Source organism: Hydra vulgaris, chromosome 02 (assembly GCF_038396675.1).
Source record: "Hydra vulgaris chromosome 02, alternate assembly HydraT2T_AEP".
In the NCBI taxonomy this organism is placed as follows: Eukaryota; Metazoa; Cnidaria; class Hydrozoa; order Anthoathecata; family Hydridae; genus Hydra; species Hydra vulgaris.
In genome coordinates, this window is record NC_088921.1 from 7,786,587 (window position 1) to 7,804,626 (window position 18,040).

At 25.6% G+C, this 18,040-nt stretch overlaps 1 long non-coding RNA gene across 1 annotated transcript; it reads left to right on the plus strand.

The window, feature by feature from the left end:
* The first annotated feature begins 1,079 nt into the window (after positions 1-1,079).
* Positions 1,080-15,460, plus strand: LOC136076365 (uncharacterized). Its single transcript, XR_010636206.1, has 3 exons — positions 1,080-1,168; positions 14,321-14,602; positions 15,403-15,460. It is a non-coding gene; the product is annotated as an uncharacterized LOC136076365 (long non-coding RNA).
* Positions 15,461-18,040: the final 2,580 nt, after the last annotated feature.

Genomic DNA, 18,040 nt, shown 5'->3' on the forward strand with positions numbered 1-18,040 from the left:
TTGGCTTTTGTTGGCTAGGAAGTTTATGTAAAATTTTATTATATATTTAACATTAATATTATTTGAAAAAATGAAATGTAGCTTACATTTTCTCGCAAAAACATCATAAGCCGCATCTCATCTAGTCCTGTTGGCAGTTGCACCTCAGAAAGCGGCTTTAAAAAACCAAAAGAATGGATGTTTTGTTTTAAATCTTAACATTCTATTTACTGAAATATATTTAGAAAAGTTTTAGTATATTGTAGTATTATCATAGTATAAATAAAGATTGCAAAGTATTAACCTCTATACAGAAACATGTCAACACAAACCATATTCATTTAATTAATATTCTTAATAAATATATCATACATTATTACGAATTTGTTATTCAATTATAAACATTATCATTATATACAAACAAAATATTCTTACTAGCATTTAAAAATATAGTTTGTATTGAAACTTCGAGTAGAATTTAAAAATATAGTTTGTATTGAAACTTCGAGTAGAATTTAAAAATATAGTTTGTATTGAAACTTCGAGTAGAGCATATATTTTTATATATTTTATATTTTATATTTTTTATATTTTATTTTATGAAATTTTATGCCTACTATTCAATTTCTTCAATTGAAATATCTTTCTTTTAAACGTGTATTAAAAAATTTTAAAAACTTTTTTAATACAAATTTGATTATTTTGGTCATTATACTAATGGATAATTTAAACATATCTAATATGTTTTCACTTTGTAACTTCTACTTAAAATAATAATTTTTAATGTAAAATTATTAGTCAAAAATTACTGCATGAGGTAATTCTTGTCTAATTTTGCTCATTTCGGACTCGTTTTTTTGGTTTTCTTAAAGCTTATATAAAAATTAGGGATAACTTCTGAAAAATGTTGTTTTCACTCTACCCTAGCCATCTCTTAACAAGTTCCGGACGTTTCTCTTTTAATAGGTCCGCATAACAATCCGGACTAACAGTAAGATATTCGGATATAAATCGCAGCAATAGTGTAATACGAGAAAGCTTTAACTTAACTTAGTCAATAAATAGGCGTGAGGACATTGTTTTAAAGTAAAATAACTGAAGCGATTTAAAATAAAGTATAATAGACTTTCAGCCTTATTTAAGATTTCTTTTTTTGCATCCGGTACCAACAGAAAGTGGATTTAAACAAGTATGTCTTTATTGTAAGGCTTGTGAATTTTGAATATTTCTAAATTTTCATTTAATGTTAACAAACAATATATTAGGTATTTAATTTGTATAGAAATTAAAAAAATTATGGAAATTGTTTTCGAACAGCATATTAGATATTTAAAGTTACATATATATATATATATATATATATATATATATATATATATATATATATATATATATATATATATATATATATATATATATATATATATATATATATATATATATATATATATATATATATATATATATATATATATATATATATATATATATATATATATATATATATATATATATATATATATATATATATATATATATATATATATATATGTAAATTCTGTTAATGTATTTTAAGTAATTTTACTAGTAATTTTAGAGTGTTCAATGTTCTTAAAGAACAGAGCAATAATGAATTAGTTAAAAACACTTATCTAACTTTTTTCTTTAACTTTAAGTTTTACCATTGCTGGATCATCAGGAAGAGATGCTAAATCTAAAAAAAAAATTCAGTTTATAGAAAAAAATATTTTACAGTAAGTTATAAATTTTATAACTAAAAATAAAAATAAAAATTTTTTTTAATTACTGTATTTTTTTGGTTAACGGGAAGTTACAGAAAGTAATTATTAAATAAATTCCTTTGGAATGGGGATAATTTAATTTGGTCATTTGTTTTTATGATTTTTTAAGAGGTATTTATTTTCGTGCCTACATTTAGAAATTAATTCAGATTTTTTATTTAATAAGTTTTCCTGTTTTAAATGAGTAATTATTTCAAGTTTTTCTTGCAAACATAGCATACATTTTTTGGAAATGTTGTTATAGGCAGGGGTAAATTAGGTCTTTTCTTTTCATTCTTTTAAGACTCTTCTTTACTGTGAATGCTCCTACTTGCTCCAAAAGTTTCTGTCTAGTTTTTTTCCTCTAACATCAGTTATTTGGAATTCGCTCCTTATATCTTGTTTTCCCGATTCATGCAAGTTGTATTTTTTTTAGCCATTTTTAATCATTATCTTGCTTTATAAACTTTATATTTTCTTTACAAGTAACTTATAACTTTAATTTTTTGCTTCCAGCATTTTTTTTGTTTTGGTTACTTGCAGCCTTGTTGGAAGTGAAGATAAAGTGAAGAATAAAAATGTTCATTTTAAAACTTTTTTTCTGTTTTAGAGGAAGGGGGGGGTTAACTGTTGTAATGTAGTAAAATTTAGTTTTTACTTTTCATACGTACATAAAGAAAAAATTGTACATAAAGATTTTGCAAACTCGATTTAGAAATTTGTATACATTTTTAAAAGTGAATTGATAAAAATAGAAATATGTCTTTGTTTAAAAAAATAATGAAAAATAAAATAAAAATAAATTAACTAAAACTAAAATCAAAAAAATAAAATTAAAAGTAAAATAAATAATAAACTATAATTATAAGATTTTTTAAATTTAAATGGGATATATATATGATATTCATTAATATAAATAATCATTTATATAAAGTATATATAAATAATAATTAAAAGCGATTTGTTACTTTATTTAAATGCCTTTCAATAATATAAAAACATAAATAAAGATCAAAGTTCTAATGACTTTCAAAAAGGTTTGCCCTTTTTTTCTTCTCAACAAAATCTTTCTTCTTTTCCAGTGTATTGACTGATGATTTTTATATGAAAATTATCTCTGTTGAGATAATTTTCATATAAAAAAGAGACAATCGTTGTTTAAAGTCGTCTCTTATAAAATTTAATTTTTTTTTTATTACATTAGCTATTAAAAAAATAAATTAAATTTAAAAATATTTTATATAAAAAAATATTTAATTATATAAAGATATTATATAATTAGATAAAATAAATATAAATTTAAAGAACTTTTAATGTTACTTTTGTTGAGTCATTTTATTTAAAAGTAACTTTTTTTATACAAAATAATTTTATCAAATAATATTCTAGTTTTATAAACATATTTTTAATTTTTAATTTTTTTCTTATTGTTTAGATGATAAGACACTTCAATATTTAGTCAGAATTCTTCTTCAATCTTTATACTTTATTTTGTTTAACTTAATTATTTAACGCTTTTTTTTTATATGCGGCCTAATAACTGTTAAGTTATATTTGAAGTATTTGTTAAGTTATATTTGAAGTTTTTAGGTAAGCTTAAATTATGTTTAATCATATTTCTTTCCTTTTGACTTTTTGATGGTCTTATCAAGAGAGATTCTGCTTGTCTTATTGCAGTGGAAGATGTCTTGAATCTTTAATATGAGAGATATTTCTCCCTTTCAAATACCGAGACACTAAAGGAAGAGACATCAAGTGAAAGGCTTCACAATAGAGATAGTGAAGAGTTAATGGGTATGTTTAGTGATGCCAAAGGAAGATTTCAAAAAAAAGACATGCAAAAGGCAAAAAATAGATAAAAAATAAAGTTTGAGCGAGAACTGCATGTACTATCTTTAAATGAAATAAAGAATTTTTATAAACACTCAGATGATTTAGAATGATCTGAATTAGATGGTTCAACTTAAATGATGATCTGGCCTTGAATGGTTCACTTTCTGTAATAATTGTTGGTAAAAAACTCTGCCATAAATAATTAAATTCTGATAATACTAAGTCAGCCGTGTATGAATGTGTAATCATGTATATAGGAGAGTAGAAAAAGTAAACAAAAGAAAAGCTGAGAGAATGTATACCATTTCTTACTGGAAAAAAGATCTGACTAGATGATAATGTGCATTAAGTGTTATTCGTGTGATAGTATAATAAGTACTGTGTGTGTGAATTGGGTAAAATAATATTTTTATAAAATTAAAAAATAAGTTTATATGGTATACAAAGTAGATTGTTTACACACACACACAGACACAATGATATATATATATATATATATATATATATATATATATATATATATATATATATATATATATATATATATATATATATATATATATATATATATATATATATATATATATATATATATAATAAATTAGTAAAAAACACTTATCCAACTTTTTTCTTCAACTTTAAGTTTTTTAAGCCTAATTTTTGAGATGAAGTACAAAATTTTGTGACCTGAAAATAGCAGGCTTTGGCATTAGACAGAACCATTTTACTATGGTTTCTAGCAATATTAGGCGGGCATCTGTTTTTGAAGAATTGTTATGGTGATAGACAGAATTAATGGTTACGATTGAAAATTGCAGCAGCACAATAAGAGAAAAAACAATAGAGAAGCACGAGGCTTGACTTTAAATTGTCAAGAGGAAATAAAAGATCCCATTCCAGCCTGAATCTAAGAAGTTATGTAAGTAGCACATTTGTTAGCAAGAAAACAAAAGATTTTTACCTAAGGGTCATCAGAATAAAATTACATAAAGTGTCCCAGTGAGCTCTAAGTTAGTTGGAAGAGGTCCAATGAGAAGAGGATTCTGGTGAAGAAAAAAAAAAATAAAATAATAGTGTTAATAGTGATCAAACTATGATCAAAAGTACCTAGGGGTGATTGTGGATAAACTGAGCACTAATTAGAATTAGAAACAAGACATAACTTAAGTAAAGAGGGTAAACGATTCAGATTATCTGGAAAGTGAGTTGGAAAGTTGATGGTTTTGTCGATTTGATCATAACTAATATAAAAAGAGTGCAGTCTTGAGATAGAGGAGAGTGATAAATAACAAATAAAAACTAGATAATAAAATAAATTGAACAAGTAGAAAAAGTTAAAGGAATGGAGTGGTATCATTCACTAATATTCGTGGAGATCACGAATATTAGTAAATGATAGGTTTAGAAAACTTGGTGTTGATGATGGTTTTTTGTATTTTATAGTTTTTAGTACTTTATTCATTTTTAAATTTGTTGAAGAACTTGATTCAAAGCATAGATAGTACTCAAAACACTGTTTAATAGCCCAAGCAATTGCCTTCTTACTATTAATAAACCCTAAGTCGTAACAAAGGGCTCCAAATGCACACCAAAAGTACAAACAGGGACACCATCAATGCGCAACATGGCACTGTTAATACTTTAATATTTTGCAGCTGTTGATGGAATCAGCCTCTCTGAGAGCTACCACAGAGTTCAGGAAACCTGACTACCAGCTGGCCTCAGAACCATAAAACTAAGTTTTAGAGCTGTACCCTCATTAGGAGATAATAGAATGAGTTGCCTAGTTATAAAAGCAGAGACACAAGCAAAAGTTATGCATTGAGTCAAAATATTCAGCATTCAACATTCTAAACCGGAAACAATGTATTAAAAATACATCTGCGCTAGCCTAATAGATGAAGAAGAGGTGAGAGGCTGGTCAACAGATAGAATCTGTGTACCGCTTAAGTCTTTGCCTAGGATGCCTTCTTCAAGACAGTAGCAAGATGCATTTAACATCTGCCCAAGATGAGTATTTTTATCGAGACACCATCTTTAGTCTTTACTCAATTAAAAGCCCCAAGGCGGGGGGTATTTTAAGTCGGAGTTGGCATCTCCAAGCTTTTGCCTAAAAAGGCCTATCCTACAAGGCAGCAGGACATGAAGCAGATTGTACTGGGTTACATTTTACCAGTAGCAGGATAACGTGACCTGTCATAAATAAATAAATAAATATATATATATATATATATATATATATATATATATATATATATATATATATATATATATATATATATATATATATATATATATATATATATATGTTCATCACAAAATTGTAACAACAAGTTTTGTATGAATTATACCCCCTCTTCACCCTACCCCCATAGAGTGTCACGTAATTTATGGACAACATCTAAGCTGATAAAAAATGTTTTTATTATTTGATCTTTTTTTTTTTTTCTACATATGCAAATAAGGAAAAGGTAAGGGGGAAAGAATTTTTTTACATTTATTTATAAAGCAAATAACATAAACATTTTCATGCTCATATATAATAACTGTCCTTTCAGTTAATAAAGAAACTACTTAAGTAAGTTTTTCCCCTTTCCAAAACAAAAGGCATAGAATATTATTACAATAAATCATGTAATAAAAATGATGCAAAAAATGTTCAAAGAATTTACGAACGAAGCAACAAGAAAAAAAGGTGTTTAACGATTTAAGCACTAACACAAAAATTATATACTATAAGTATATAATTTTTGTGTTATATAAACAGAATAAAGTATCAAATTAGGCTTAAATATTTAGGAACACTTATGTTGACGATAAATTAAGACTACAATTACTTCTAAGGAGAAAAAACAAACATCGATTTAAGTCACTAAAGTTTTTGTTGAACATTTGTGGTTAAAAAATATTAGCATTGAAAAAGCTCATAGAACTGGTCAGTGAAAGTTCAGTTTTCAGTTTGAAAACACTATTGATGATCTTAAAATAGTAAGAATAATGATTCTAATGATAAATAACTGATTTGAATGTATATATAATTTTGTTCTCTTTATCTAACCTTAAAAAGTTAACTTAGGCCTAAGATTTGAAATCTAAAATGTTATTTACGCTTCTTATCAACTTTGTTTTAAAGACATTATTTATTTATAATTATATGTAAAAAGAACTAAAGAACATGTAATAAAGCTATATTTAGTTAAGGTAAAACACAAGTGCTCTACAGAGATGTAATTTCATGTTCGTAGTGTCAATATATTTTCAAAGCAACTTTGAAAAGGTACTATGTTGCAGGCCTTGTTAAGAAGCATTAGCCTGGTCACATTTTGCCTGCAAAACGGCGATTTGTTAACGCATTCAGCAGTCTTGCGCTACGCAAAAACTTTTATCTTTAAGAATATTTAAATTATCTATTGATGTTGTTAAGGTGATGTTTATTCAGAAGAAAAAAAATTGTAAGTAAAAGCATTTAACCGCAATTGTAAACTAATAGATTTTTTGTTAAAGAAACAGTTTGTTTAATAATTTTTTTTATTGTCGTTAAAAATTAGTTAAAAAAAATAAAGTGTTTTAAGATTTATCTTAAGGAATTAAATATATAAATTGCTTTGAAATATAAAATTTATTTTTTGTCATAATAGTTTAAAAAATGCACGATTTATTTTGATGTAAATATTTTATTAACAGATACATTATTGAATTAACAATAAACAAAAGATATTTTGTTTATTGTTAATTCAATAACGTAAAGTTTTAATGATGTTCGTTTAATTTATGAAAATAAATTATGATCAATATATGTTATAACGAATAATACAATATAATGAATATGTTATTGGTCACTGATAAATAATAAAAAAAAACTCTTTATTGTTTAAAAACATTATTAAAAAGAGTTCACAAAATAAATAAGAAAAAATTTATTAACAGTTAATAAAATAACCAAAAACCAAATGCAAAATTATTAGAAAATAAACAAATATTATTTTACGTTTTATGAAAAAAATATTTTTTTCAAAATAAAATTTAGTATATATTTGGAAAAAATAATAAAAATGATTTTTCAAATAGGAACTTAGATTTTATTTGTAACTTTTGTTATAGTGAGAAAAATAAACTGTATGATTTTTAATGCGTTAATAAAATAACTTTAATTACAATGCTGTACTTGAAAAGACGCTAGTGATGCAGTATAACTCCTAACAATACAAAATATAATTGTTGAGTTGAGTTACTTAGAATTATGCGTTATGCGTTTTCGTTACGCAGCAAAATCTCGTAACAAGACCTGATGTTGGTTTCCTTAATTATTTTCTCAAAGTTTTGTGAAATTATTTACTCAAAATTTTTTGAAACTATGGCTACAAATTAAATGTGAAATAAAACTGTTTTATTTATGCAATTTGAATATGCTTATGGGGCGTTATGGGTAGGTAATAATATTAAAAAATTTAATATTATTACCTACATAAATGTTTTGGCCTGTTTTTTTCTCAAAAAGTGTCTCCTTATTAATTAAAAGGGCTATGTAAAAAATTTCATAACAAAAAAACCGTTTTTTAGACCAACACTATAAATTTTATGATAGGTATGGTGTCAATCTATATAGGTTTTGTAAATATACTCATTTGCCTTTCAGAAAAACTGACTTCAAGGTTCAGATGTTACAATAACATTACAAGATTTTATTTTTCATATACCTACAACTATAGCTAAAAATACTGTGCGCTGTGTGGTCAAACCTAAAAAATTGAGCAGAGCTTAAAGGTTAAAAAAGTTTTCTTTAATATATTTAATAAAGAACTACTAAAATTAAACAAGTGGTTTACAAGTAACAGACATTAAATGTAGAAAAATCTAAAGTTATTTTATTCTACAAATATAGTAAAGGTGAAAACACTCCATTAAAGTTACAGAATCTCTTTATCAATACAAAATTTATGAAAAGGGAACAAATCTTTAATTTTTTTAGATATAATACTAGATAAAACTTTGTCATGAAAACCACATTTAAAATATGTTAAAAACAAAATCTCAAGTAATATTTCTATATTAAATAAAACCTAACCATTTCTCAGAACTGCATATTCAAAAAAAAAATACTTTTCGTTTATTCACAATTTTATCTCTTAATGAATAATGCATATAGTAGTAAGAATTATGGTAAATTAAGCTTTATAGCAAACAAAAGCATGCATGCAGGATTGTATAAGGTGCACACAGAAGTCTTCATTTCAAATCTTTTTTAAGGAAATCTTGTGCCTCAAGTGTTCATTAAATTAATGTACACCGAGTTCTACAATTCATGTTTAAATCAAAACATTGACATTCTCTTTCTGTATTTAAGTTGCACTTTAATAAAAATTCGCAAAAATATCCTTCTCAATTTTCAATTAACAACTTTGTTGTGTCAAGAACTTATTTAATACTAGGCTCTTACCAAATCCAATACCATGAACTGTTTATATTAAAACATCTTTCAAACTTATTACAAAAAAAGAATATGTTCAAAACATCTCTTCGGAACAGTATAGGAAAAAATCTAAGAGTCTCGTATTACAAGAAGACATTGATTTAAAATACCTCATTTAAAATAAAAAGGGGAAGACATGGTTGGCAAACATTTTGAAGGCCTTGAGTTATTGCAAAGCTATCAGTTGTGAAAAAATAATACTTAGGCAGTATGTTTATGTTATCATTATGATTCATTAGTTGCATGAATTTTTAGCAAGTAGAAAATTTTTAAATGAAAATAAAAAAATTAGTCAAGACATGTTTTATCTGATCACGTGACTGGAGCAAGATGACTTGTTATGCAACTTTTGCCACCAATTTTACAAAATTTTACTCCCAACTATCAACTACTTTAATTAAAATAACACAAAATAAGCACACATTTAAATAAAATATTCCTCAAAAAGTTACACCAGAAAGACACCATCCATTAAGAATAACCAGAACCGAGGTAATTTTTTTTAATGTGCTAAAAGTAAACTTATGTTTATAAAACTCCGTTAATAATTTTTAAAAAAACCAATTAGCATTTTAAAATAAAAAAATGTAAGTACATTTTTGTTTTTTTCATCATCGTTTTTAAGTTTCTTTGTTGAGTTGAAATATGAAAAGCCATTTTATCCCATTTTCCCTTACTTTAATAATATACGTTATGTAAAAAATAGTTATTGATACTACTTCTCTTTTGTTGCAGTTTTAAATAAATTTTTTTGTTAAAAAGCTGTACAATGTTGAAAAAATGATGCATTTTTTATGGATATTTTCCGGCAGCTGGGATGGTCAAACTTCCCGCTATTTTTTGGAAAATACAATCGCATGTAAACAAAAGTTTCCGTAAATAAAGGGCTATTTCTGTTAAAATACAATGTTTTTTTTTGTTAAGCAACGGAAGGTTTGGTTATCGCAGCTGCCAGATAGTTTCTGCAAATAAAATGATTGTTGCTGCTAATATTACGTTCATATCAAAGTTTAAAATAAATTTACATTTTGATTTACATTTCATTTTAGCAGCAAATTCGTGTATTTGCAAAAATAACAAATTAGTAATTAAAAAATTAAAAGAAATTGTTAACAATTTAGATAAAGTATAAATAAGTACATAACAATATAATTATATACATTTACAATATAGATATACTTAAAAAATCATTTTTGAGTAACTTATATTGGTTTCACAAAAAATAAAAAAGTCAACCCAACTACACAAAAATACAGTCATTCCTTTCTTTACTATTTCAAATCAACAATAAATCTAAAATAAAAACAAAAGAACATAAAGAGTTTTTGAGAAGGAAAGATTTTAATATTAAACAAAGTAATAAATTATAAAAAGGCGAAGCAACAAGCAACTCTGGACATAATTAAAAAATCTTTTGAGCATTTAATAAATACCTGCAACAAATAAAAAATTTAAAGTACATTACAAATAAAGGTTTTAAAGTGCAACATAATCAATCTCGGTTTGATTGTAAATGTAATGGTGATAGTTAAATTTCCTGTTTACAACATTGTTGGCACCATATGTCATTACTCCTAAATTTAAAATTAAGCTTTTTTACATTGTTAAATGAATAAAAATCTTTTTCAACTTCTTTAAAATCAAATTTAAATAATTAATTATTAAATTATTTACTTGAATTTGATTTGGACAAAACAACTCAACAGTTTAACAACAAATCCCAATTTTTCTTTTCTGTTCTATAATGAAAATTAATTTCTCAATTTTTTTATTTTATTTAATATTAAACCATTGTAAAATTTAAGATTTAATAATAAAGATACATACTTAGTTCTAAGCTTGAGCTAGCTAAAAAGAAAAGAATTATTAAACATTTTCATAATATAGGGAAAGGTTGCGTAAGATGACCAGGTTCCTAAGACAATATAACCTCTTATAAGGGTAGACTACTGATTTTTTCGTAAAATACTACTGATTTTTTTTTTTGTAAAGGATATTCATACAAGTTAAATTAGCATCTGCTAAGGTTGCATCTCTTCATCAAACTCGAAATCTCAAATTTGGCCTTGTATGAAATACCGTTGCCATATCTGGGGCGGATCTTCTAATGATGCCCTTTCTCTAATAATAGGCACTGCTCTAAAGAGCTTGTGTCTCTTGTGCCATCTACTAAAATTCATTCTTGTGTTACTCATCATTTAATTAATTCTCATCCTTTTTCCTAATTGACTGACTCTTCCTAAGTGTTTCAAAAATGCTTATTCGTCTAGTTTTTTCCCTCGAACATCAGCTCTTTGGAATTCGCTTCCTTCATCTTGCTTTCCTGATTCATATAATTTGCAATCCTTTAAAAGTCGTCCGTCAACTGTTATCTTGCTCTACAATCTTTATCTTTTCTCTTCCAGTGACTTCCAACTTTAATTAGTGGTTGCTTGCAGCCTTGTTGGAAGCGAAGATGTTTAAAAAAAAAAAAGTTCGACAGTGTTATTTATTTTAATTTCTTGGTTGTATAATTAATATTCTTTGAATATTTTATTGTTAAAAAAATTTACCATCCCCGTTATACTTTTTTATTATTCAATATATTGTAATTACGTCAGAACGAATCAAGGTCATCAAAAATTTATTACATCCTCGATATTTTATGCTTATCTACTGCTAATTCCATGGGTGAAATGAGAAAATTAATAAGCTGTTGTCATGCTATTTAAATTATGGTAGTACTAGGTAAATTTGCTAAAGCTGATACGTATTTAGACGCTCAAGATGAGATGTGGCTTTTTATTAAGAAAAGCGCGTTCTTTTAAAGTTGTTCTCCATGGAGCTTTATTTTGGTACTTCAAAAGTGAGTACCAAAATAAAGATTACTAATGATTACATGTGATTACTAAAAATTTCTTTGACGACATGTTTCAACTTAATATCTTCCCTATTATCAACAAACACCTACCAGGATAACTTCCAAATCTATTACTGCTTTTGATAACATTTTAACAAACTCAATACAAGATACTTCTCTAAAATCAGCAATAATAAAAACAGATATTTCAGATCACTTTTCAATATACTTCTCTTTGTCACTAAATTCCACAAAAATTAATAATTCAAATATCTTACCTTATCTACTCACAAATTTAAGGACTTGCTATTGGCAACAAATTGGCAAAAGTTCTACCAATAATGTAAACTAGGAAATACAAACTCTGCCTACATCAACTTTATAAATTTATTTATCCTACAATATATTAAAGGTTTTTCAATTCAAGAAAAAGAAATTGATGCAAAATAATTAAATTGCCCATGTATAACAAAAGAAACAAGAAAATCCTCAAAATAAAAATAAAAACTACACGTAAAATATTTAAAAATTAAGAGCCAAGGGATCTTATCCTTCTTCAACCAATACAAAAACCTTTTATAAAAAAGTTTTATAATTCTCATCGAATACAAAAATATGATGGAGACTTATAAAAGACATGGGACATTACGAAGGAAATATTTGGTAAAAGTAAATCTAACCCTAACAAATTGCCTTCTAGAGTAATAATTAATGAAGGTGAATCAAACATCAAACAAGATATTTCCAATGAATTTAGCAACTACTTTGCCAACATTGCATCAAAAATTGAATGCCCCAATAATACATTTAAAAGATACTCAACAGGCCCACGCTGCTTTAAATTGCAATGAAATAAATCAAGACAAACTTGAAATAGCTATAAAATTACTTAAAATCAAGTCCCTAGAGATCGATGACATAGCTTGCAAAGTAGTGTCAGATGTTTTTGAGGAAATATGTAATCTAATTTACCAAGTATTTAATTCATCAGTTACAACAGGTATTGCATCTGATAAAATAAAAATCTCTAAAATTATACTAATATATAAATCAGGAGAAACCAATTATTTAAACAATTGTAGACCAATCTCAATCCTTTCGGTATTTTCGAAACATCAAGAACGAATAATCTTTAAAAAATTAAATAAATATTTAAAAACTAACAAATTTATCAATAAAAGTCAATATGGTTTTTAAAAGCTACACTCAATTGAGCATGCAATCCTTGGCCTCTCAAATAGGATAAGTAGATCATTAAAAAAAAAAAAATTCACATTAGGGAACTTTATTGATTTGTCAAAGGCATTTGACACCGTCAAACATGAGATTTTACTAACACAAATGAAAAAGTATGGTATAAAAAATCAAGCTTAAATTTAAACAATTTAACTACTTTGCATTTGTACATAGCTATCTCATCTGTGCCAATTTAACATGGGGCGGTACTCATAAATCTAATATTGAACCACTTTACTTACGTCAAAAACACGCTTCAAGACTAGTATACAACAAAAATAAGTTTACTCATGCTCAACCCTTACTGAAACAAATGAGCACACTAAATATATTTGAAATAAATATTTTTCAAAATATGCTTTTTATGTTTAAATATAAACTAATCTGGTTCCAGAACATTTATAACACACTTTTTTAAAAACAATATAAATAAATACAATACAAGAGTAACAGGAAACTTTAAGATAACATTTGAAACTACAAGACTCTCAAAATTCTCAATTACATATCTTAATCCCTATTTATTTAACAAATTGGTTTCCAGAAACGAATCACTATTAAACTTAAACAATGAAGACTCTCTAAAAATAAAGCTAAAAACTGCAATAATCAAATAAATAACAATTTTTTTAAATTAAAAAAAAATTTAATTTAACTTATAGTACTAATCAATAAAAAAAATAAAAAATAACAATATTAATAAAAAGGTATATATATAACAAATACATATATATCACGTATGCAACTGATTTTTTATGTGTATTACATGTCTCGGAAAATGGTACTCGATGACAAGAATGACTTAAGTCTTCTGCGAGCTTCCTATAACTACATACAAGTAATTCTTTTAATCAATCTTTTTTTTGAAATGTGGTAAATAAACTTACAGCGAAACATCTAAACACTAAAAAATGTTGGCTGGAGGTATATTTAAAATAAGTTATTATTCTATATGAAGAGTAGGTAAAAATGATTTTATGATGTCAAACAAACTATTACACTTACGCTCTATGATTTTTTAATTATCTTAATTTTTTTAATGACTAATAAACTTGGTTAGTTTGTACATTGTTGCTAATAAATCTCCTAAGATTGCAACATAAGATTGCAACATTTTACATTTTTTTAAATATTATGAAGTATATTATTTGATTAAATTTTGAGTTTTGCTTTGTTTTATAGTATAAATGGATAAAGTTCTGCAATATCCTCAATTTCAAATTAAGTTGTCTGAACTACTTGTTCAAGATTGGTTTAAGATTGGTATTTACTTAAATGTCAAACCGCATATTTTAGAAGCAATAAGAAATGATTCTATAAATTTACTAAAACAAGAAGACAAAGCATATGAAATGATAAGGAAATGGTTCAACTTGGATGAAAATCCAACGTTTGAAAAGTTAAAACTTGCCATTTTAAATATTCCAAAAAAAGATCTATTGAAGGAGGTGGAGGTTCTTGCAAGTACACATTTTTTTTTTAAATTATTTGTGTTATATAAATTTTTTAGATTGTTGTTTGTCACTCTCATTATATGTTTATTTTTTTGTTTTTATTTTAACTTCCTCATCAAATTCTCTGCTTTCAGAAAAATTTGATTATGATGATAATGATGTTGCTTTATTTTTTTAAACATTTGATTATTTTAGATTTTTGTAAAATGACTATTAAGTTAAAAAACTATTTTTGTATATTTTATTAGATATGTTTTTAAATAAATTCACCGATTCTATCAAAGTAAAAAATTCATTAAACAGTGGTAAATATATAATATGTACTATAATAGCATGTTAATGATGTGGAAGTATTTTTCGGTTATTAATTCAACTTCCCCATCAAATTCTCTGCTTACAGAAAATTTTGATGATGATGATGATGATGATGATGATGATGATGATGATGATGATGATGATGATGATGATGATGATGATGATGATGATGATGATGATGATGATGATGATGATGATGATGATGATGATGATGATGATGATGATGATGATGATGATGATGGTGGTGGTGGTGGTGAAGATGATGATGGTGACAACAATGATTACAGAAATACTATTCATTAAAGTTTAATCATAAATTTTAGAAGAAATATAATAGACAAAATTTCTCTTAAAAAAAAATTAATTATTATAGTTGATGATGATGATAATGATTATGATATTAATTTTTTAATAAAATATTATATTATAAATTTTTTTTTATACTTTGAGTTTTTGAATAGTGTTGTAAAAATATATTTATGTTTATTTAACCAGGTGGGTTTTTCACAATGACTTCAGTATTACCAGAAGTTTCTTCGAATACAGGTAATTCTTAATTAAATAAATAAAGAAAACAAACGATGAAAATAGTAATGATAAGAATTATCATGAGTATGTTGAAAAACATGATTGAAATGATGATGATTGCAATGATCATGATGTTTACGTTGATTATTATGTTAGGTTAAATGTTTAATATGAAACTAAATAATAAAACATTTGGATGTAATTACATTTGAAAGTAATGAACAGTTGAAAAATTAGACTTAAAATAAAACTTATCTATATTTTAACTTATCTTATTTGAATTTATTAAGTTTTTTTGTCAAATAATCCAGTTTTAAGATCTCTAAGTGTTTTATATTTAGAGATTTTAAAAGTATATATGGTTTGGTAGTCTTTTAAAAACCAAAATAACAAATACATATTTCTATGTATAGTTAAATAATTTCATACGGAAGAATGTTTTTCATTGGTTAAATAAAAATGAATAGAAAATGGAGTATTTGTATTAAATACTAATTAACATACAATTTTTTTTTTACTTTACTATTAAAGAGTTATCAATCAAAAAATCGTCAAGTGTTTTTAATAAATTGGCATTACTGAACAATATAGGAGAAATTATTAAAAACATATTGAAACATTGTTAAAATTTAATAGCTATCAATTTATTTTATTTGGAAAAGCCTACTACACCTTGAGTAAGAAGTAATCATCAAAAATAAAAAAATGTCAAAATTGTGTTTAAGCTAGGAAATGAAATAAGTTGATTCAAAAAAACTTATATAGGAATATATGTGTCAAAGCAATTTCTTGTAAATCACTTTTTATAAAAATATGGCTTTGCAGAATTATGGTAAAAGTGTTTTTAACAATTAATAAATGCCTATTGTTTTCAATATAAACTAATTCAAAAGAATATTTAAATGTTCAAAGTTAAAAAAGTTTTGGCGGTATGTAAATTTAGGCATAACAAAAATAATCATGTCCTGCTGCCTTGCAGGATACTCTTTTTTAGACAAAGAGTAAGAGAAGCCAACTCTGTCCTAACACACCCCTGTCTAATGGCTCTTGGTTAAGTAAAAGCTGGAGATAGTGTCTTGATAAAAATATTCCTAATTTGGGCAGACATTAAATCCATCGGGCTACTGTCTTGTAGACTGATGGCCTTCGCACCCCTTCTTCATTTATTAGGGTGTTGTAGTATGTGTTCATAATACATTGTTTCCAGTTTAGGATTTTGAAGTTTTGCTTGTGTATCTGTTTTTATGACTAGGAAACTCATTCTATTATCTCCAAATGAGGGTGCAGGTCTAAAACTCAGTTTTATGGTTCTGAGGCGCTCTGGTAGTCAGTTTCTTGATCTCTGTGGTAGCTCTCAGGGGGGCTGAATCCATCAACAGCTGTAAAGTATCAGATTACTATAAGTGCCATGTTGTGCATGTATGGTGTCCCTGTTCTTACTTTCAGTGTGTATTATCCATGCCACTTTTGAAGCCCTTGTTACAGCTTTAATAATAGTAATGAGGCAACTGCTTAGACTATTAAATAGTATACTGAATACTATCTGTTCTTAAAGTCAAATTCTTTAACAAATCCGAAATTGACCAAAGTACCAAAAACTATGATACCATAACATATTAATACCTATAACATAAAACCATTGCCATCACTGAGTTCTCTAAATTTATAGTTTACAAATATTTGTGATCTTCAAAGTAACTTTTCTTCTGTTGAGTCTTATCTCTTGCAAAGTTTACCGGGCCTACTTGCTCTTTGTGAGACTAATTTGAGTTTAGCTGTCTCATTTTGTGATCTTAGTGTTGATGGTAATCTACCTTTAATTTGTGAAGACTTCAATAGTCACATGCATGGCCTTGGCATTTACATTTGTAACAATTCACTCATTTATTGGAAAACTAAGTTTGAATCAACAGACTATTCTTCAATGTGCTTTTTATCTTTTAATGATGTCCTATCTCTTTTAGGCAAGCTGCAAATATGCGTTGTAAACACAGTTTGACCTAAATATGCGTTGTAAACACAGTTTTACCTTGTAGCCAACCTTCAATCATTGCCAAACTTCATTATGTTGTTTCTCTTTCTCTATTTTCTAAATACTATAATAGATGCTACTCTTTTGTGCCATCTACTTTATTTTAAGTTTTCTATTAATCGCTATCATGCTTTATTAAAATTATCTATTCTCTTCCAGTAACTTCCAGTTCTAATAGTGGTTGCTTGCAGCCTTGTTAGAAGTGATGACGTTGAAAAAATGGTTTAGTGCATAGGTAAAACCATTTTGCATTTAAAATGCAAACAACCTAATGGTTCTTAACAAGGCCTGTATGTGTATATATATATATATATATATATATATATATATATATATATATATATATATATATATATATATATATATATATATATATATATATATATATATATATATATATATATATATATATATATATATATATATATATATATATATATATATATATATTGTGTGTGGTAGATTAAATAAATGGTATCAGCTTTAGCTTGCACTTTTTTCGAAATCTTTTTTTTTATTGATTTACTAATTTTCTAACCGCTTTTTTTAAAAAAATTAATCCTGTATTATGAT